The sequence below is a fragment of the Entelurus aequoreus genome, linkage group LG26 (genome assembly GCF_033978785.1).
Source record: "Entelurus aequoreus isolate RoL-2023_Sb linkage group LG26, RoL_Eaeq_v1.1, whole genome shotgun sequence".
NCBI classification, from domain to species: Eukaryota; Metazoa; Chordata; class Actinopteri; order Syngnathiformes; family Syngnathidae; genus Entelurus; species Entelurus aequoreus.
In genome coordinates, this window is record NC_084756.1 from 17974001 (window position 1) to 17997021 (window position 23021).

General features: G+C 40.1%; 6 non-coding genes across 6 annotated transcripts; 5 read left to right on the forward strand and 1 right to left on the reverse strand.

The window, feature by feature from the left end:
• The first annotated feature begins 11171 nt into the window (after positions 1-11171).
• trnal-aag (transfer RNA leucine (anticodon AAG)) lies at positions 11172-11253 on the forward strand. Its single transcript has one exon. It is a non-coding gene; the product is annotated as a tRNA-Leu (tRNA).
• A 1263-nt stretch (positions 11254-12516) lies between these two features.
• On the forward strand, positions 12517-12588 carry trnae-uuc (transfer RNA glutamic acid (anticodon UUC)). The gene has a single exon. It is a non-coding gene; the product is annotated as a tRNA-Glu (tRNA).
• A 1300-nt stretch (positions 12589-13888) lies between these two features.
• On the forward strand, positions 13889-13970 carry trnal-aag (transfer RNA leucine (anticodon AAG)). The gene has a single exon. It is a non-coding gene; the product is annotated as a tRNA-Leu (tRNA).
• Positions 13971-14621: 651 nt separating this feature from the next.
• Positions 14622-14693, forward strand: trnae-uuc (transfer RNA glutamic acid (anticodon UUC)). Its single transcript has one exon. It is a non-coding gene; the product is annotated as a tRNA-Glu (tRNA).
• A 1118-nt stretch (positions 14694-15811) lies between these two features.
• Positions 15812-15883, reverse strand: trnan-guu (transfer RNA asparagine (anticodon GUU)). Its single transcript has one exon. It is a non-coding gene; the product is annotated as a tRNA-Asn (tRNA).
• An 826-nt stretch (positions 15884-16709) lies between these two features.
• Positions 16710-16791, forward strand: trnal-aag (transfer RNA leucine (anticodon AAG)). The gene has a single exon. It is a non-coding gene; the product is annotated as a tRNA-Leu (tRNA).
• The last annotated feature ends 6230 nt before the right edge of the window (positions 16792-23021 follow it).

Here is a 23021-nt window from a genome sequence, read left to right on the forward strand (position 1 = left end):
AGTCTGTCTCTCTTTGGGGTGTGGTTCAGTCCATTGGGCAGACTGTTCAGTGGCATGTGCGTGCTGGCCGAAATTGGGGAAAACTCAGGTAGAGTTGGAGCTGTGGGGGCTTTGGGGAAGGCTGGGGCAGAGTATGGGGCGTGGGGCTTTGGTCCAGGCCCTCGGCTTGCTTCAGGCCTCCTCGCTGCTTCGGCACTCCCGACACTTCTTTCCACAGCTGCTGGAGTCCCGGTGGACACATTGGCTGGCAACCTTAGTTGTTCTCGTCATCGCTGGCAAGGTTGTCTCTCCTCTCGGTTCCTTCCAGTCAGGTATCGGGTGTTGGTCCTGGATTGGCTTTGACCGTGCCCCTCTTAGCGAGTGCAAGGGAATCTGGAGTGGCTGCTTTCATCCTCAAATCTGCACAGAGGAACTGGCACACAAATTCTACATTTTGCAAACTTACCATTTTGGTCTCATGGTCTTTCCACCTTCCTAGGAAGCTGCTGGTCCTGAGAAGTGCTGATCTTGTGACTGAAGAAGATTAACCTGTTTTCTTAAAATAGGTGCCGTTGTTTGACCTAATCTTTTTGGGGAAACCATGTCGGGATATTAGATCATTCACAAAACATTTAATTACTGAATTGGCACCCTCCTTTGAGGTTGGGGTTGCTTTCGCCAACCACTGCAATTGTCAATCCAAATCATTACGTTCCTTTATCCTTGCACCGGATTGATCATATCGATTAAATAAAACCTCAAACACGCTCAAACTTGACCCAATCCAAACTCACCTCCCCCCTCTGTCCCTCTCACAGGGACAGTGTTAGTCGCAGTAATAGTAATAATAGTAGTAGTAGTAGTATTAGTAGTTTCAGAAACATCCAAGAAAAAGAAAAGACAGCTGATAGTCAAGTGCAGCAAGAACAGAGGCGGAGGACAGGTCATGTTTGAGGTCACTGTTCGCTTTTGCAATAGTACTTTAATATTTCACAACACCTAGTGAATTATTGTGGCCTCAATAATTCACTAAATAGTTGTATTTAATTTAGTCTATCTATGATGGGACAATGCACAGAAACATTAAGTTCAGAAACAGATATGTTCTGTACTAGATTATATCTAAATAGCTACTTTCCATCTGTAGTCCCTGGCTACCTAAATTAAAGGGATCCACAAATCAAGCAATAAAATTATGACACTAATTAATCATAATAAATATATACATTCATAATAATCAATAATTAATCAAAAATAATCATACTGTAGCATGTATTCAATTATAAGAAAAGTCACCAAATGCCCCTTCATGGACACATTCTTAATATACAATACAACCACACATTATTTACATCATCACACAAAGACAATACATGCTCTTGTTCACATCTGTCATCATTCGTAAAAACAACCAAGATTTTAACAGCCATACCTCAAAATTTACAACAAAAATGCTCTCATGGATAAATATAATACTCATTAAATTGATGTGTCAACATAATGCCCCTCTTAGTGACCGTCTGAGCAGCCTTGATTGCTCCAAAGCCACTTTTTAATTTCAAATTTTCTATTCCTCTTGTTATAACGTGGAGAAGGCTAATTGGTCTGTACATGTTCTGGTCTTCTTTATTTCCTGCTTTATGGATTTAATCATAGTAGCAGTTTCTCGACGTGGTAGGGAAAGTGTTTTCCGTTATTAATTTATTTATCAATCGTTGTTATACGAGCAATAATACAATCCTTATATGTTTTTAGGAAGATAGTGTCCAACCCATATATATATCTCTAGATCGTGAGTCTGATAATGCAGCGAAGATTTTGTTTAACGTTGTTTCATTTGTTACTTCTAAAATGAGTCCATATGAATAAATGACAATTATTTGCACTGATTTTGAGGGACTCTTTATTCAGGGTTTGTACAGACTGATGAAATGTTCATTAAAATTATTACTTATGTCCAGACTGTCTGCGATAGTAGCGCCATTGATATTTAATGTTATAGTGTCGTTTCTTGTTTGCTCTCTTTCCGTAAGTTTGTATCTGGTTTTCCATAACTTTCTAATGTTCCCTTTTGCATCTTTGATTAATTCTAAGTGAAAGTCAGCCTTAGACTTCCGCATAAACATTGTAACTTTGTTCCTCCAAACTTTCAAATCATACGATCTGTATTTAGACCTGTTATAATTGCTCTTATGAGAGCTGAGTCCTCATGTCTTTATTAGAATCCAAATTGTTTTATTAATACAATGGTATTTTTATTTTAGCACTCTTCTTTCTGGTTTTGTTTTCGTGTATTTACAGATGTTCTCTTTAATTCAATTGTAATTCTAGTAGGGCTGCTTATCATTTGTATCATGTAGAAGCCGTTTATAATATCCTTAAGTTTCTTTCTACGGGTTTTATTTAACCAGTCCAGATTAACGTCCCCCATGACGTTACTTCTTTCATACTATGCTGTTTGAGGATGTCTGAAAATGAATCAAGAAAAATGTCTTTAGCTGTGGTCGGTCGGTATACTACAATTACCTTGAAATACATTTCTGAGGAACATGTGATTTTAATTTCAACATACTCAAATTGATCTACTTTTAATGTTTTCCCTTTCACAAATCATAATTCCTCCCCCCTTTGTCACTCGATCTGTCTTTTCTGTAATCTTGTCCCCCGGGACATTAATTTGAACGAAAGGTGTTGTGGGTTTTAACCATGTCTCTGATAGACAAGGTAATCCGGATTAGAGTCTGACAGTAACTGCTGTATTTGTTCAGTATATTTCCTGTGGTAGAAAGTTTATTAATGCGGACACGTTTGTTACTGAATACTTTCTACAGACTTCTGTCTCTCTGCGACTTTGTGTATGTAATAAACAACTATAAATATTTGATATGCTTAAATTTTGTTTTAGCTCAGCTGTTGTGTAGCTGCTAGCTCTTTGTAGCCTACAGCAGGAATGTCCAAATTGCAACCAATAGCTATGTTTTTAACAGACAACCGAAATAATTGAAAATGTGGTATTAGCGTATCGGTTCAATCAGCGGCAGCTACGCCCTGTTTTATCATTTGACCTAAATTTTTTGGTTTCGTAGGCAGGACAGAGGGAACAATGTGGGTCATTAGTTGTCCATCTTATACCATTCTAATTGTTGTAAGGATAGTTCACATGAGCGGCCATACCTTGAGTCCCACCATATATAAGAGTCAAAAGGCTCCTATTATGAGTCGTCTAATTGGTGATCATACACTTTGGCGGTTTGGGTGGCAGGACACACGGACACACCTCCGTCAGCAAGTGCTAGGACAGTTGGAGCAGTCCCCGTCCTCCACTCGTTCCTGGGAGGCGTCCCTAGTAGTTGTCAGCTGATGTCGTGCTGTCAGGCAACATCAGGAAGTTCCTTCTGTGCAGTATTGAATTGTCAGGGCACAGTTCGTAAGCAGGTCATTACAAGGTGTGTGCAGGTTGACCACAAAGGAATGCTTCAAAGATTGTGTTGAACATTGTCCGTTGACACTTATGTCCAGCAGGGGTCTGTTTGTATCCTGCTGTTCGTCCTGCTGTCACACCTGTATTTTTTGTGAGCATGTTCTGGCTACAACTTTGGAGCTTGTCTTGTTCAGAGAAGTTGGCAGTCCCCCGGCTGCACATCCTTTCCACCCTCGCTTGACCTAGCACAACCGTGGCTACCACCCAAGTCCGTCTGAATGGTTTTACGTTTTGTTGAGGTTTTTTCCTCCAGAATTTGGAACTCAAAACATGTACACCCATCGTTTTCATATCCTCTCGGTTAGTTCAATTTTGCATATCACGTTTTTTAAAAAAAAATTACAGTCTTAACTATCCCATTAATTGCTAATCAATAACCTTAATTCAAAGATTATATGTACTACTTCGTGTGTATTTAGGTACCCTTTTAATTCACTTAAAGATTATGTATAAATTAATTTAAACTATCATTTGTCTATCAGTAGGCGCGAGCAAGCTGTCATGCTTGCACTCTGACCTCCCGCTGTGCGTGATACTCTCCAAAACAAAGGAATGTTTTTATTCACGTTTCTCCTTATCTTTCAGCTAAATCTTTTAATCTTTTAACTTTTAACGTCCGTACTGTTTATTTTTATTGTCTGCATTTTAATTTTGCTTTTTTTTTCTTTCATTTCACTTTGTTGTCTGTGAATCACTTTGAGTCTTGTCCTTTCCTGGAAAAACGCCACACAAACAAAACTGCCCCGCCTTGCCTTGCATGTCTCCGACTGGTTATCCAACTTAGTCATAACAAACATACAAGGCCATGCTCTAAGCGCCAGCCCTAATCACACTTCTCCTCTTTTTTTTTTTTTTTAACTTTACATATCGGCTCTTATTCTAATTATTAACGTAGGCTGTTATTTGTAATTATTATTCAACACTATTCACAGCAAACAGTTGTAACGTTATAGTTATTCGCATTATACTCTCAAAATCTATAGCTAACTGAAAGCTGTTGAGATTTGGTTTGCCTACTTCATCTCAGTGGCCTAGTGGTTAGAGTGTCCGCCCCGAGATCGGCAGGTCGCAAGTTCAAAACCCTGGTCGAGTCACACCAAAGACCACAAAAAATTTGGGAGCCAAATCACCAAAAATGATTCCCGGGCGTATGGTATGGTGTACTGCAATGTCTAAACAAAACTATAAATTACTCCAAACTAAAATGTCAGACTGCACTTTAAAGTTAGTTTTATTAAATTAATTTCCAAACTAACCACCACCACAGCAGACATCTTCCTCAGTCCTATCCCAATACTCCCATAAATTAGAAAGGTGTTTCACAACAGTGGTTAAGTAGTTATTTTAAGTAATAGATCTCAATATGTAGAAATTAATAAGACTAAATTTGCCCTAGTGTGTGAATGTTGTCTGTCTATCTATCTGTGTTGGCCCTATGATGAGGTGGCGACCTGTCCAGGGTGCAAAGTCAAATTGTGAAACAAAAATTAAAGTTGAGTCAAGTGGAAATTGACAGAGTATATGAACTACATTCTTGAGAATAGTAATTGATCATTAATATGTTGGAAGCCGCATATTGAACATATTAAAGAAAAATATCCAAATCCATTGCTATTCGGTATAAAGTAAAACACATGCTGAATAAGAAATGTCTGCACATGTTATATTATTCATTTATTTTTTCATATGTAATATTGTTTTGAAGTTTGGGGAAATGTTTATAGAAGAATTATAGACCCAATACTTAAACTTAAAAGGCTCATTTCAATATTACACAAAGCATTATTGTTATGATCATATCAATCCATTTTTTAAGTCATAATGTGTTAAATGTTCAGATAATTTAATTTTAAAACAATTGCAATTATGTTTCCGAGTAAAGAACAACAGCCTTCCAGTTTGTATTCTTAGCTTGTTTACATTATGAGGAGACACTATCATTTACGGGGGATATCGATTTTTGAAATAGGTCAAGTAAAATAAAATAAAAAAACAAATGTATTTCAGTTTTAGGAGTTAAATAATGTACCATCCTCAGTGATGAGCTGAACACATGTAGTTTTTTGTTATGGTTTAAGAGACCCTTGAAAAGTAAAGTTTTTTAACATTATAAAATATAGTAACAATTACTTTCATCTTTTAACGTTGATGTTCCAGGTAATTTAATGTTCAGTAATTGTATATCATAGGCCAATATAAGCTTTGGCTTCCGCCTATTCTTTTTTCGGTCATTCTTTTTCTTTTCTGTTCTGTGTGTAAATGTGCATGATTGTTAATATGTCTAATTTACTGTTAAACTACTCACATAAATTGGCTGATGGTTGATTATATGACCAAAATAAACTTATTTTATTTATTCATTCATTATCTATCGCACTCATAGTTTTATTCCATTTTGCATGTAATTATTCCTATTGAATTCTTCCCATTTCACTTAAACAACTAAACAAACAAACAAACTTGCAGCTAACCACAATCAACAACATACCATTTACGAATACCTTCATTTGTCACTTTCTCATCTTTTCTTCACTTTCGTTTTCCTTTACAAACAACATCCTGTATCCATCTCTTCCTTACACTTCACACAATGTTTCTATTTTCTGTTCTCCTAGAAACCATTCACATAACGTAAGGTTATAAACATCCTTTTCCCATATTTTCTCAAACCATCCTCTTCACCCTCATTCTGTTTTTTCACCTGCTCTCTCTTCCTCTCTCTCTCACTTTCTCTCCTTCTCTCACAATACAAATACAATAATCCAAAATAATCAGTCTTATAAAATAATTTTAGCTTTAGATATGATTTAGGGCAGTGGTTTTCAACGTTTTTTCCCAGTAAACTAAAGAAATAAAATACAGCATAATGTCATCATTTTCTGATTTATTAAATTGTATAACAGTGCACCATATTGATCATTTGTTGTGGTCTTACTTGACTTATTTGGACAAACAAACAAAAATAAGAATAACTAAAACTTTTTAAAAATTAAACAAGTGATTAAATTATAATAAAGATTTCTATACATATAATCAATCATCAACCTTCTTTGGATATTGCAATAGAGATCCATCTGGGCTCGTGAACTTAATTCTAAATATTTATTTTGTTGAAGAATTATTCTTCTATAATTATATTTATAAAGGATTTTGAATTGTCGCTATTTTAAAATATTTAAAATCTCAGGTACCCCTTGGCATACCTTCACGTACCTCCCTTTTTTTGTCCGGGCGGAAACACCATACCCTCATTTGAGAACTACTGGTTTAGCCTATAAAAAATCCTTTGTCTCATACATCATTACACTGTACAACTCCTCTTTGGGGGGCTAGGATGACAGGGAATGCACAACAATAACAGTGCAATACTTTTTTATATCATGGTCGTTAATGCCTAGTTTCTCTTTTAATAGAATCTATTTTGTTTCCATTTATACCCTTATTAGTTACTGTTTACTTTTTAGTTCTTCTTCCAAAGGGAACTCTCCTGAAGGAATCAATAACGTTCTATCTGTCTATCTATCTATCTATTACTAACCCGAGCACAATTTATGACATCATGCTCATCTTGCAGACAGTTATTTCCATTTAGTTTTATTCTCTATTTGTAATTCTACATGCACCAATGTCACATAGAAATGTGCTTTCTTTGTTATTTATTTACATTATTATTTCTGGTTTACTTGCTGTCTGTTTACTTAAGTTCTCATATTTTGGTCTGTCTTCCTTCTGATTAGAATTTGTTTAACGCTTCTCTACGTTTTGTTTTGACAATGGCGCTGAGTGGCTCTTATCTGTACTTCTTCAGACTCTATGTTTCACAGATGCCCTTAGATGTATTAGAATATAAATTTAACTTTTATTTTATTGTGTGTTTATTCCTAAAAAAATTAAAATGTCAATGTATGATCATTTTATCTTTATCAAATTTAAATTCAATATTATTAATTTATTTGTTGTATAACTATTAATTCAAAGTTACAGTGTGTCCTAATCTATGATGTGTGTGTTTGTCGCAACTTCCCACAGGAACTGGATGGATCAGATAAGCAGCAAAGCTGTACCAAAAAAAAAGTATACTAGACATATAAATGAATGATGAATTAAACAATGTTTCAATGTCCCACAATCCGTATTTATTTATTGATAATTAACCGTGTAATTTTCCATATATCTATTATTTTACTGGACTTAGCAAGCACCTACTACTAGCACACTCTACAGACCGAGAATAACTGTTCAACCACACTTAGTAATGCCAAGCTAGATGCTAACCTAGCCTTACTATGCCTCAGTAAGCAAACTTTTGCTAACCTAGCCCAATGCTATGCTAACACAATGCTAACCTAGCTCAATGCTATCAGTGTCACTCCTCTTCGAACCAATGCCTCACGCAGCTGTCACTCACACAGCCTCGTCACACGCACACACTCTTATCTCAAAATGTCTCCCAGCTGAGACTATATGCGTCACACAGTCACTCACACACAGAGAATTTACCAGCACAGTTAAAAGTAAATGCAATAGACAACTACTTTTCTCATCCAGAAGCACAGCTGTATCATATCAGAACCTTAATAATAAGAACAACATTTATCATTCACTCTTAGATGGACAAATAGTCAAGTTTAAGGAGGGTATTCTGGACTTCCCTGCTTAGGCTGCTGCCCCCGCGATCCAACCTCCGAGAGCGGAATAAGATAATTAAATGGATAAATCATTCACTCATATGTTTTCTGTACATAAACTTTGTCTACTTTCTCACACGCACACACATTTTAGACAATTTCCAGACTTTTACAGATAGCGGGGCTGTGAAAAAAGCGTGAGGGGAGGTTGCGAGAGGGGGGGAAAGGAAGGGGGGAATTAAACCAGATAAGAAACCAGGTGCTACACAAAAGTTATTAAAATACGCAGATATATATATATATATAAATTTTAAAAAACACACATTTTTATCCCACAAACCACGCCCCCCTGGTCCGGACCAATATAAACAACTAATGCACGCGTGCTTTTGTGGAATCGGCCGTCTCATAACACACACACGCAGGTCATTCTTACTCATATAACGGCGATTAACCCATTCAGCGGAGCAAACCCTGCTTTTCCTTCCTGACCAACATGGATAACAGCCTAAGGCGCTGTAGAATCACCAGGAATCACCCTTCAATTCTACACTACATCGTGTCTGGTCAGTCCATATAGTTTCACCAAGGCTCTACCATATGGAGCCCTTACTCTATCCATCTATACTGCAGCAAATTTCCAAATTCGTGACAACTTGGCTCAGTTGATCTCCTTTACCGGAGTCACTGAACGATCACCTTATATCAGGCTTTTTACCCGGCTGCAGCTTCCACATAGACAGATACGTAGGACCTTCATAGACATCATAAATTTGTGTGGGCCAAATGTCACATCAGTTTAGCCAACCTTGCCTTAAATTTCGCTGTGTCCAACTCCGGCTAACCATGTACTTGCAGAAAAAAGCATCCTCTGCCAACAACGACAGAGGATGAAGAGGTTAAAATAAATTTTTCGTCTCACATCGTCTATGCTTCTACACTCCAAACCACCAAAATTCTATCAACAGTCCCCATTTGTTAAAAACAAGAGATTACAAGTTTTCAACAAACACACAGACAAATGATCACATATAAAACAACTCAAGCCAACCAACACATGCCCCAGTCTAGGTTGTTTTTGGAGAACTATCTTTTATGAAAAAAAAATTTCAGTTTTCATCTTACCGATCCCGTTTCTCTTCAGACAGACAACTTTTACACAATAAGCAAAATAGCTTACCTTTTATTAAATGCGCGCGTGCAAGCGTTGTCTGTCTGAGAGAGAAGCCGGGAGCGGATGTTGACTTGCAGAGTTCTGGACCATCCTAGTTCGTGACGCCAATTTGTGTAGTGGATTGTCCGAAGCTTAAGCAGGCAACAAAAGTAGTTCAGTACAACAAATTTATTTACCCATTATCAGAAGTGCAGGTTGAATTGAGTTGGTCGTGCAGACAAACCACAAGTTACTCCGGAGCCAACAAGACACACACAAGCCAAAATCACTCCCGAGTTCCGGTCTTCTGCCATTTTTTATATGTCTGTTGTGCGTCATCGTTCCTTATCGAGTGCGTCAAATGTCTTGTTTGCTTTTCCTATCTGTTCCATAACAACTGGAATTCTGTAGACAGTCAACACATTCTATAGACAGGTTGGCACGACTTAATATTCACTTTTGTCCCACAACTGGTCCATTCAATGGCACAAAAATACAAGAGTATTGAAAATGAGCGAACATTCTTAAAAGACAAGAAATATAGGTCAAAAGGTCAGAAATTCTACTACACAACAAACACACAGACAAATGATCACATATAAAACAACTCAATCCAACCATAATTTACCCCATTCCAGGTTGTTTTTGGAGAACCTGACTAAACCTATCTTTTATCAAAAATAGATTCAGCAATTAGTCTTATCGATCCGGCTCTCTCCAGGCAGAAAATGTTTACACTTTAAGCAAAACGCTTACCTTGTTATGCGCGCGTGCATCACACTGTCTGCCTGACTGAGAGAGCGCGGAGCGGCTGTCGACCTGTAGCTTCTAAACCATCCTGTTCGTGACGCCAATTTGTGTAGTGGATTGTCCGAAGCTTAAGCAGGCAACAAAAGTAGTTTAGTACAACAAATTTATTTACCCATTATCAGAAGTGCAGGTTGAAGTGAGTTGGTCGTGCAGACAAACCACAAGTTACTCCGGAGCAAACAAGACACACACAAGCCAAAATCACTCCCGAGTTCCGGTCTTCTGCCATTTTTTATATGTCTGTTGTGCGTCATCGTTCCTTATCGAGTGCGTCAGTGTCTTGTTTTGCTTTTCCTATCTGTTCCATAACAACTCGAATCCTTTAGACAGTCAACACATTCTATAGACAGGTTGGCACGACTTAATATTCACTTTTGTCCCACAACTGGTCCATTCAATGGCACAAAAATACAAGAGTATTGAAAATGAGCGGACATTCTTAAAAGACAAGAAATATAGGTCAAAAGGTCAGAAATTCTACTACATATTCAAGCTGTTTTCTGTGCCAACTGACTTTAGGCTAACCATTGGTATATGTGTATAAGTGGTATATGTGTAACTAAACTGTTGTCAGGGTTTGCTCGTAGGTGGTTAGATGCGTTGTCGTAAATAAGACCATACAGGGCTTCGCCTAAGGACTTTTCTAATTCTACCAAGGTTGATTTTTGTAATGCTATGTCGAGGTCGTCAGCTGCTGCATCCCTAACCTTTAATTTGACACATTGACTCTGACAAACCATTTTCCCTTTTTGAAGACTTGCTTTTGCATCCTAATTTCGAGGGGTGCAACAAACATTAGTAAAATACTGTGTTTGTTTTCTGTAGGGCTGTGCAGCAGCGCCGAGTCCACACTTCCCAACATTTGGAGAAGGATACTGTGGTCACTTCTCAAATTTCAACAAGATGGTAATTGAAGAAAATGAGAGGCACCTAAACCATCTCCCCGTCAGGGAATCGAACCCTGGTCTTCTGCGTGACAGGCGGAGATACTGTCCACTATACTAACGAGGACTGCTTGGGATGGTATTTTGCCTGCCACACCGTGACCAAAGTGTTGCTATTTCATATTTCTGCTATCTCATAATGCCGACAAATTGATCCGCTGAATGCATAGATTGAGGGTAGTGTGGCCGAGCGGTCTAAGGCGCTGGATTAAGGCTCCAGTCTCTCGGGAGGCGTGGGTTCAAATCCCACCACTGCCATTTTTGCTGGTAATACACTTGTATCTTCCCTGACTGAGGCAATAAGACCCTGGGCCTCATTTAGAAAACTTGCAAAAATAGGGCCAAAACGTTAGCTTCTGAGTTTTCCATGCCAGGTATGCAATAAAAAAAACACAACCAGCACAGATTTAAGGGCCGCCAGCAGCGTCCGGTAAAGCTAAAAGGTGGTCGAGGTTGTATGTTTATCAACATGTCGTTTGAAGATCAACCTAACCTAGTCAATGACGGCATCCAGATCTTGTTGGTTGCATTGCACAGGCAGGAGAGAGCAGACTAACAAATGACTCATCATATGCACTCCTCCACACTAACATGCTGTAGAACCATCCTCACTGTTTTGAATCAACAACATTCGGAGAAGGATACTGTGGTCACTTCTGAAATTTCAACAAGATGGTAATTGAAGGAAATAGGAGGCACCTGAACCATCTCCCCGCCAGGGAATCGAACCCTGGTCTTCCGCGTGACAGGCGGAGATACTGTCCACTATACTAACGAGGACTGCTTTGCATGATATTTTGCTGGGGACAAGCAAACAGGCTTGGCTTTTGCCTGCCACACCGCGTGGGTTCAAATCCCACCACTGCCATTTTTGCTGGTAACACACTTGTATCTTCCCTGACTGAGGCAATAAGACCCTGGGCCTCATTTAGAAAGCTTGCAAAAATAGGGCCAACACATTAGCTTTGGAGTTTTCCATGCCAGGTATGCAATAAAAAAAAAAACACAACCAGCACAGATTTAAGGCCCGCCAGCAGCATCCAGTAAAGCTAAAAGGTGGTCGAGGTTGTATGTTTATCAACATGTCGTTTGAAGATCTCCGCCCCTACTTAAGACATTCAGGCCACTTTTATCTGTTTCTGTATTTGGATGACACCGCAGTGATAGGATGTATCACTGGCCCGCACGGTGCGACCAGCAGGAGGGAGTTGGCCTGTCTGGTGACATTGTGTGGAAACAACGACCTTATCCTCAACACGGACTACACTAAGAAGACAAAAGAAGACATGAGGAAGGAAAGTCTGTTCTTTTTTGTTACTATTGTACAATTTTTCCACACCCAAGTCCAAATTCATGCAGCAGTTTCCATAGTGTAGTGGTTATCACTTCACTAAGACACAAAAGTTACCCCGGTTCAAAGAAGACAATTCGCATTTCTGACATGGCATATGAATGCAATGGGTGCTTCACACATTTGTCAAGAAACCATGCAGGAGACCAGTGTCTGAACCAGTGATCAACTCCCTGGTGGTCTAGTGGCTAGGATTCGGCGCTTTCACCGCCGCGGCCCGGGTTCGATTCCCGGTCAGGGAAAGCTATCCGACCCTTTCTCAGAGCAGGCAATTTATAATAAACTTATGTGACTTCCATGTTTTATGCTCATGATATACAAATCATTATCGTTGACATTTCCATAAAGGCAATGGGGACATTGCTCAAACTTGGCCCAAAAAATGTGCCCGAGATTCTCCGCTTTCCTCTTCTTGTCGTCTTCGAGGTCCACTGCACGACACCTTTCCAGTTCTCCACACACAACCTAGCCTAGTCAATGACGGCATCCAGATCTTGTTGGTTGCATTGCACAGGCAGGAGAGAGCAGACTAACAAATGACTCATCATATGCACTCCTCCACACTAACATGCTGTAGAACCATCCTCATAGCCTCATTTGTTCATGGATACCCTGCAACGTTCCGTTTCACAGATCTTGGGCGATTTAGGCAGGACCAAAAAGGCCACACTTCTTTGGAGCCAGGCAGAAGAGATTTGTTTAGGCAGAGAGAGGATTTGTGTGAGGCATTTTCCCGGCGGCTAGAGCAGAGGGCCAGCCTGTTGCGGTGATGTCTGTCAGTCAGGGCTTATACAGGATGGAGGAAATTTGCCTTGACTTTAATCTCTTCATTGCTGGTTCTCGGTCAAACAGAGCGAGACGAGGGTCTGTTTCTTGTTTGAGCTTTTCCTCTGACGTCTGTGGTTGTATTCAAGCTGTTTTCTGTGCCAACTGACTTTAGGCTAACCATTGGTATATGTGTATAAGTGGTATATGTGTAACTAAACTGTTGTCAGGGTTTGCTCGTAGGTGGTTAGATGCGTTGTCGTAAATAAGACCATACAGGGCTTCGCCTAAGGACTTTTATAATTCTACCAAGGTTGATTTTTGTAATGCTATGTCGAGGTCGTCAGCTGCTGCATCCCTAACCTTTAATTTGACACATTGACTCTGACAAACCATTTTCCCTTTTTGAAGACTTGCTTTTGCATCCTAATTTCGAGGGGTGCAACAAAACATTAGTAAAATACTGTGTTTGATTTCTGTAGGGCTGTGCAGCAACGCCGAGTCCACACATCACAACATTCGGAGAAGGATACTGTGGTCACTTCTCAAATTTCAACAAGATGGTAATTGAAGAAAATGAGAGGCACCTAAACCATCTCCCCGTCAGGGAATCAAACCCTGGTCTTCCGCGTGACAGGCGGAGATACTGTCCACTATACTAACGAGGACTGCTTGGGATGGTATTTTGCCTGCCACACCGTGACCAAAGTGTTGCTATTTCATATTTCTGCTATCTCATAATGCCGACAAATTGATCCGCCGAATGCATAGATTGAGGGTAGTGTGGCCGAGCGGTCTAAGGCGCTGGATTAAGGCTCCAGTCTCTCGGGAGGCGTGGGTTCAAGTCCCACCACTGCCATTTTTGCTGGTAACACACTTGTATCTTCCCTGACTGAGGCAATAAGACCCTGGGCCTCATTTAGAAAACTTGCAAAAATAGGGCCAAAACGTTAGCTTTGGAGTTTTCCATGCCAGGTATGCAATAAAAAAAAACACAACCAGCACAGATTTAAGGCCCGCCAGCAGCATCCAGTAAAGCTAAAAGGTGGTCGAGGTTGTATGTTTATCAACATGTCGTTTGAAGATATCCGCCCCTACTTAAGACATTCAGGCCACTTTTATCTGTTTCTGTATTTGGATGACACCGCAGTGATAGGATGTATCACTGGCCCGCACGGTGCGACTAGCAGGAGGGAGTTGGCCTGTCTGGTGACATTGTGTGGAAACAACAACCTTATCCTCAACACGGACTACACTAAGAAGACAAAAGAAGACATGAGGAAGGAAAGTCTGTTATTTTTTGTTACTATTGTACAATTTTTCCACACCCAAGTCCAAATTCATGCAGCAGTTTCCATAGTGTAGTGGTTATCACTTCACTAAGACACAAAAGTTACCCCGGTTCAAAGAAGACAATTCGCATTTCTGACATGGTATATGAATGCAATGGGTGCTTCACACATTTGTCAAGAAACCATGCAGGAGACCAGTGTCTGAAACAGTGATCAACTCCCTGGTGGTCTAGTGGCTAGGATTCGGCGCTTTCACCGCCATGGCCTGGGTTAAATTCCCGGTCAGGGAAAGCTATCCAACCCTTTGTCAGAGCAGGCAATTTATAATAAACTTATGTGACTTCCATGTTTTATGCTCACGATATACAAATCATTATCGTTGACATTTTCCATAAAGGCAATGGGGACATTGCTCAAATTTGGCCAAAAAAATGTGCCTGAGATTCTCAGCTTTCCTCTTCTTGTCGTCTTCGAGGTCCACTGCACAACACCTTTCCAGTTCTCCACACACAACCTAGCCTAGTCAATGACGGCATCCAGATCTTGTTGGTTGCATTGCACAGGCAGGAGAGAGCAGACTAACAAATGACTCATCATATGCACTCCTCCACACTAACATGCTGTAGAACCATCCTCATAGCCTCATTTGTTCATGGATACCCTGCAACGTTCCGTTTCACAGATCTTGGGCGATTTAGGCAGGACCAAAAAGGCCACACTTCTTTGGAGCCAGGCAGAAGAGATTTGTTTAGGCAGAGAGAGGATTTGTGTGAGGCATTTTCCCGGCGGCTAGAGCAGAGGGCCAACTGTTGCGGTGATGTCTGTCAGTCCGGGCTTATACAGGATGGAGGAAATTTGCCTTGATTTTAATCTCTTCATTGCTGGTTCTCTGTCAAACAGAGCGAGACGAGGGTCTGTTTCTTGTTTGAGCTTTTCCTCTGACGTCTGTGGTTGTATTCAAGCTGTTTTCTGTGCCAACTGACTTTAGGCTAACCATTGGTATATGTGTATAAGTGGTATATGTGTAACTAAACTGTTGTCAGGGTTTGCTCGTAGGTGGTTAGATGCGTTGTCGTAAATAAGACCATACAGGGCTTCGCCTAAGGACTTTTCTAATTCTACCAAGGTTGATTTTTGTAATGCTATGTCAAGGTCGTCAGCTGCTGCATCCCTAACCTTTAATTTGACACATTGACTCTGACAAACCATTTTCCCTTTTTGAAGACTTGCTTTTGCATCCTAATTTCGAGGGGTGCAACAAACATTAGTAAAATACTGTGTTTCATTTCTGTAGGGCTGTGCAGCAACGCCGAGTCCACACATCACAACATTCGGAGAAGGATACTGTGGTCACTTCTCAAATTTCAACAAGATGGTAATTGAAGAAAATGAGAGGCACCTAAACTATCTCCCCGTCAGGGAATCGAACCCTGGTCTTCCGCGTAACAGGCGGAGATACTATCCACTATACTAACGAGGACTGCTTGGGGTGATATTTTGCCTGCCACACCGTGACCAAAGTGTTGCTATTTCATATTTCTGCTATCTCATAATGCCGACAAATTGATCCGCCGAAAGCTCGGATAGAGGGTAGTGTGGCCGAGCGGTCTAGGGCGCTGGATTAAGGCTCCAGTCTCTCGGGAGGCGTGGGTTCACATCCCACCACTGCCATTTTTGCTGGTAACACACTTGTATCTTCCCTGACTGAGGCAAGAAGACCCTGGGCCTCATTTAGAAAACTTGCAAAAATAGGGCCAAAACGTTAGCTTTGGAGTTTTCCATGCCAGGTATGCAATAAAAAAACACAACCAGCACAGATTTAAGACCCGCCAGCAGCGTCCGGTAAAGCTAAAAGGTGGTCGAGGTTGTATGTTTATCATCATGTCGTTTGAAGATCAACCTAACCTAGTCAATGACGGCATCCATTTCCTGTTGGTTGCATTGCACAGGCAGGAGAGAGCAGACTAACAAATGACTCATCATATGCACTCCTCCACACTAACATGCTGTAGAACCATCCTCACTGTTTTGAATCATCAACATCACAACATTCGGAGAAGGATACTGTGGTCGCTTCTGAAATTTCAACAAGATGGTAATTGAAGAAAATAAGAGGCACCTGAACCATCTCCCCGTCAGGGAATCGAACCCTGGTCTTCCGCGTGACAGGCGGAGATACTGTCAACTATACTAACAAGGACTGCTAGGGAAATTCTGCCTGCCACACCGCGACCAAAGTGTTGCTATTCCATATTTCTGCTATCTCATAATGCGGACAAATGGATCCTCCGAAAGCACGGATTGAGGGTAGTGTGGCCGAGCTGTCTAAGGCGCTGGATTAAGGCTCCAGTCTCTCGGGAGGCGTGGGTTCAAATCCCACCACTGCCATTTTTGCTGGTAACACACTTGTATCTTCCCTGACTGAGGCAATAAGACCCTGGGCCTCATTTAGAAAACTTGCAAAAATAGGGCCAAAACGTTAGCTTTGGAGTTTTCCATGCCAGGTATGCAATAAAAAAAACACACAACCAGCACAGATTTAAGGCCCGCCAGCAGCGTCCGGTAAAGCTAAAAAGTGGTCGTGGTTGTAGGTTTATCAACAAGTCGTTTGAAGATCAACCAAACCTATTCAATGACGGCATCCAGATCTTGTTGGTTGCATTGCACAGGCAGGAGAGAGCAGACTAACAAATGACTCATCATATGCACTCCTCCACACTAACATGCTGTAGAACCATCCTCACTGTTTTGAATCATCAACATCACAACATTCGGAGAAGGATACTGTGGTCACTTCTCAAATTTCAACAAGATGGTAATTGAAGAAAATAAGAGGTACCTCCACCATCTCCCCGTCAGGTTAACGAACCCTGGTCTTCCGCGTGACAGGCGGAGATACTGTCCACTATACTAACGAGGACTGCTTGGCATGATATTTTCCTGGGGACAAGCAAACAGGCTTGGCTTTTGCCTGCCACACCGCGACCAAAGTGTTGCTATTCCATATTTCTGCTATCTCATAATGCGGACAAATTGATCCTCCGAAAGCATGGATTGAGGGTAGTGTGGCCGAGCGGTCTAAGGCGCTGGATTAAGGTTCCAGTCTCTCAGGAGGCGTGGTTTCAAATCCCACCACTGCCATTTTTTCTGGTAACGCACTTGTATCTTCCCTGACTGAGGCAATAAGACCCTGGGCCTCATTTAGAAAGCTTGCAAAAATAGGGGCAAAACGTTAGCTTTGGAGTTTTCCATGCCAGGTATGCAATAAAAAAACCACAACCAGCACAGATTTAAGGCCCGCCAGCAGCATCCAGTATAGCTAAAAGGTGGTCGAGGTTGTATGTTTATCAACATGTCGTTTGAAGATCTCCGCCCCTACTTAAGACATTCAGGCCACTTTTATCTGTTTTTGGATGACACCGCAGTGATAGGATGTATCACTGGCCCGCACGGTGCGACCAGCAGGAGGGAGTTGGCCTGTCTGGTGACATTGTGTGGAAACAAGAACCTTGTCCTGAACACGGACTACACTAAGAAGACAAAATAAGACATGAGGAAGGAAAGTCTGTTCGTTTTGGTTACTATTGTACAATTTTCCCACCTCCAAGTCCAAATTCATGCAGCAGTTTCCATAGTGTAGTGGTTATCACTTCACTAAGACACTAAAGTTACCCCGGTTCAAAGAAGACAATTCGCATTTCTGACATGGTATGTGAATGCAATGGGTGCTTCACACATTTGTCAAGAAACCATACAGGGTTTAGATAGATTGCCTGTGGATTTATTTAATTGCAAAAAATTAAAATAGGAAACTAAACACAGTACGATTTTCAAAAATGAATCGCGCTTCTTTATTGTAACAATTCTCAATCGATTCAAAAACATAATAATCAAAAGTCTATTTACAAAAGGAAAAATATGAGTAAATATGATTTATTTTATTTAAAATCTGTCCTGTCCGGTTACTCGGGCAAATAACATTGTTGATATAGAATTCAGAGGTGCACAATATGTAAAGTGAGTAGATCACATGGCATTAAAAAAAATAGACTTCCGCTTCAGCCCTGACGGCACACCACTGACTGCGCATGCGCAAACAACTACGCCAAATGCGGCAAAACTATCAAGCCAGCTAGCCAGTTACCAAGCTATCCTCAACTTTATAGCCTTCATTTTTTTTCCAAACTTAAGAAAGGGTATAAAAATTAGTGGAGGAGCTGAACCAAGCAAAAAGCCAAAAACTTATCACTTTCATACGGAATGGGAGGACTTTTTTTTCACAATCTCATTTTCTAAGTGTATAAGTGAGGAACTCGCATGGCTGCCGGATTAGTGACTCCAAGATGCAGGAACCAGGAGAACGGAGAGCAGGTCAGAAGAGTTTAATTACTCCAAACAGAGAATGAAGCAGTCTTGCATGTAAGAGAACCAAACATAAAGCAATCTTCGAGCACTGAGGAGCGCTCGAGACAAGCATGAATAGAAACTGATCCGGTCCACACCGGCTGTCAATCAACAGCAGGTGAGGGGAAAAACAGTGCTCAGCGGGACAAGCAGGAAGTGGAAACAAAACAAGAGCACTGACAGGAAGTGAATACAAAACAAGGAAACAAACAGAAATAAAGTGACAGATCGTCACAGCATATGCCTCATTTGTCAGACTATTGTTGCACTACCAAAGAAGGGAAATGTGGAGCGGCATTTTCGGGCTGTTCATAAAAACTACAACAACTACTTCCCACCGACAAGCAAGCAGAGGAGGAGAGAGGTTTAGGAACTAAAATGCCAGTTGTCCAGGCAGCAGTCATTTTACTCACAGCTAACTTCGAAAGCGAAAGCCGCCACCGAAGCATTGTTCCGCGTGAGTCATTTCATTCCATCCAGTGGAAATCATCAGTAACCTGACTCTCGCCAGATCCTTGTAGTTCGCTGAGCTTAACACAAGGGTCTGGGCTCGAAAGCATTGCAAACTCCTTCCAGATAGCAAAAAATAATGAACTAATCAGGATCACCATTTCATAGATGTGACCAAGTGCCGAAGGGACTGTTTGATTCAAACAACAATGGCGGCACGGAGCGAGGAGTCGTGTGCTGACATTGATTATGCTATTGCAACTGTTTTGTGACATCGATCGAATATTAATTATTTAAAAGATGAACAGAGAACAGTTTTGAAGGCATTTATTGGTGGCAAGGATGTTTTGGCTCTTCTTCCAACCGGGTTTGGATTTCCCAGCGCCGCTCTCATCAGCATCACGCGTTGATTTCGTAATGAGTAGTTGAAGTAGCACGTCATTCAAGATAACGGACAAGTGGTTTATCCAAACACATACAATGATTTTTTACAAGGCCCCGCCTTGTGAAATACATCTCCTATTGAGAACTCCCAGATCCTTGTGTGGAGCTCAGCGAACGACAAGGATCTGGCGAGAGTCAGGTTAAGTCATCAGAGTAAGGTCATGAAAAAAAAGTTACATAGTTATAATTCATAAATAAATATATGTTTTGCATTTTTGTAGTAGGTATATTATTTTTGACTTGGTCATTTCAAAGTAGCTCGCATGGTGAAAAGTGTGTGCACCCATGACATAGATGATCATATCTGCTGTACAGATTTACTTTAGAAAAGAGAAGTGTTGGATTCTTCTCTTGTTGCCTTATTTGTATTTGACTTTATTAATTGTTTGGGTAGAATCATAGAACTGGCACCCAATGTTATCAAAAGAAAGTATTGATTTTGAATCGAGAATCGTTTTGAATCGGGAATTGATTCTGAATCGAATCGTTAACCTCAAGAATCGAATTAAATCGTGTGGTACCCAAAGAATCCCAGCCCTCGTGTGGTCAGCCACTTTAAAAATTGGTGTTTCTAGTGACGACGATGACTGGTTTAATATGGATTAGCAATCACTTCAGGGTGTCGGGTCAGGACAGCAATTATGTGTTCAGGTGAGTGCAGGAGAAATAATAGGTTGTCCAAGTCCAGATTTGTAGTTTCAATTGTCTATTGAAGACATGCATGAGTTGTTCGTTTGCGTGTGTGTGTGTGATTTCCTATACAAAACAAATACAATCATTATAAATCAACTAAAGTGACCACAATGCAATGAAATATAGCAGGGTCTCTGCAGGTTTCAACATGTCAAATTTAAGACTTTTTAAGACTTTTTTTAAGACCATCTTGAAAATAATTTAAGACCCTTTCACATCCATACAGACAAAAAATACAAGGACAAAGTAAAATCGGAGGTCCAGAATGAATTGTGAGTATCGTATTTTCCGGACTATAAGGCGCACTTAAAATCCTTTCATTTTCTCAAACATTGACATTGCATCTTATAACCCGGTGCGACTAATATATGGAATAATTTTGGTTGTGCTTACTGACCTCGAAGCCATTTTATTTGGTCCCTGGTGTAATGATAAGTGTGACCAGTAGATGGCAGTCACACATAAGAGATACGTGTAGACTGCAATATGACTCAAGTAAACAACACCAACTAAATCGTTAAACTTTTACTTACTCATCTTATGTACAAACCCCGTCTCCATATGAGTTGGGAAATTGTGTTAGATGTTAATATAAACGGAATACAATGATTTGCAAATACTTTTCAACCCATATTCAATTGAATGCACTACAAAGACAACATATTTGATGTTCAAACTCATCAACTTTATTTTTTTTTTGCAAATAATTAACTTAGAATTTCATGGCTGCAACACGTGCCAAAGTAGATAGATAGATAGATAGATGGATAGTACTTTATTGAAGTAGTTGGGAAAGGGCATGTTCACCACTGTGTTACATGTTTCTGACCGGTCAGCTCAGGTAGCCTACTTTAGTTCCTTTTTGGAGTTACGTTTTAGCGTCCTCGAAAATCCAAACATTTAAAAAGCAAGATTGAAGTTTATTATTAAGTTTTTGTCCCTAAAAGTAACGTCATTATATTTTTAAGACCTTTCAAAATCGTATTTAAGACCTTTTATGAGATTTTAAGGGTTTAAATTCAAATTATTGGACTTAAAGACTTTTTTAGATTTTTTAAGACCCCGCAGATACCCTGTATAGGCACAAGCCTGCTACAGGCCTGTTGAAATATACATCACTTAGCTGTGTATACACTAGTGTTGTCCCGATACCAATATTTTGGTACCGGTACCAAAATTATTTAGATACTTTTCGGTACTTTTCTAAATAAAGGGGACCACAAAAATTGCATTATTGGCTTTATTTTAAGAAAATATCTCACGGTATATTAAACATATCTTTCTTATTGCAAGTTTATCTGTGACAATCTGTCACTTCATTTGTGTTTGTTTCCTTGTTTTTGTATTTACTTCTCATCAGTGCTCTTACTTTGTTCCATTTCCTGTTTTGTCTCTGAGCACTGTTTGATCACTCACCTGCCGTTGATTGGCAGGCGGTCCACACCTGCTGCCAATCAGCGTGTCCTATTTATGCCTTGTCTCGAGCACTGCTCAGTGCTCGAAGATCGCTTCATGTTGTGGAAAGTTTACTGTATGTGCAAGACTACTTCATTTCTGTTGATGATAATAAAGATCATCTTACCTGTTCATCGTCTGCTGGTTCCTGCATCTTGGGGTCTCAAAAACTGCAGCCATGAGAGTTCCTCATATTGTCCTTAAATAAAATAGTGAACATACAAGACAACTTGTCTTTTAGTAGTAAGAAAGCAAACAAAGGCTCCTAATTAGTCTGCTGACATATGCAGTAACATATTGTGTCATTTATCATTCTATTATTTTGTCAAAATTACTAAGGACAAGTGGTAGAAAATTAATTATCTACTTGTTCATTTACTGTTGATATCTGCTTACTTTCTCTTTTAACATGTTCTACCTACACTTGTGTTAAAATGTAATAATCACTTATTCTTCTGTTGTTTGGATCCTTTACATTGGTTTTGGATGATACCACAAATTTGGGTATCGATCTGATACCAAGTAGTTACAGGATCATACATTGGTCATATTCAAAGTCCTCATGTGTCCAGGGACATATTTCCTGAGTTTATAAACATACCGTATTTTCCGGAGTATAAGTCGCACCGGAGTATAAGTCGCACCAGAGTATAAGTCGCACTGGGGTATAAGTCGCACCGGAGCATAAGTCGCACCGGCCAAAAATGCATAATAAAGAAGGAAAAAAATATATATAAGTCGCACTGGAGTAAAAGTCGCATTTTTGGGGGAAATTTGTTTGATAAAACCCAACACCAAGAATAGACATTTGAAAGGCAATTTAAAATAAATGAAGAATAGTGAACAACAGGCTGAATAAGTGTACGTTATATGAGGCATAAATAACCAACTGAGAACGTGCCTGGTGTGTTAACGTAACATATTATGGTAAGAGTCATTCAAATAACTATAACATATAGAACATGCTATACGTTTACCAAACAATCTGTCACTCCTAATCGCTAAATCCGATGAAATCTTGTACGTCTAGTCTCTTACATGAATGAGCTAAATAATATTATTTGATATTTTACGGTAATGTGTTAATAATTTCACACATAAGTCGCTCCTGAGTATAAGTCGCACCCCCAGCCAAACTATGAAAAAAACTGCGACTTGTAGTCCGAAAAATA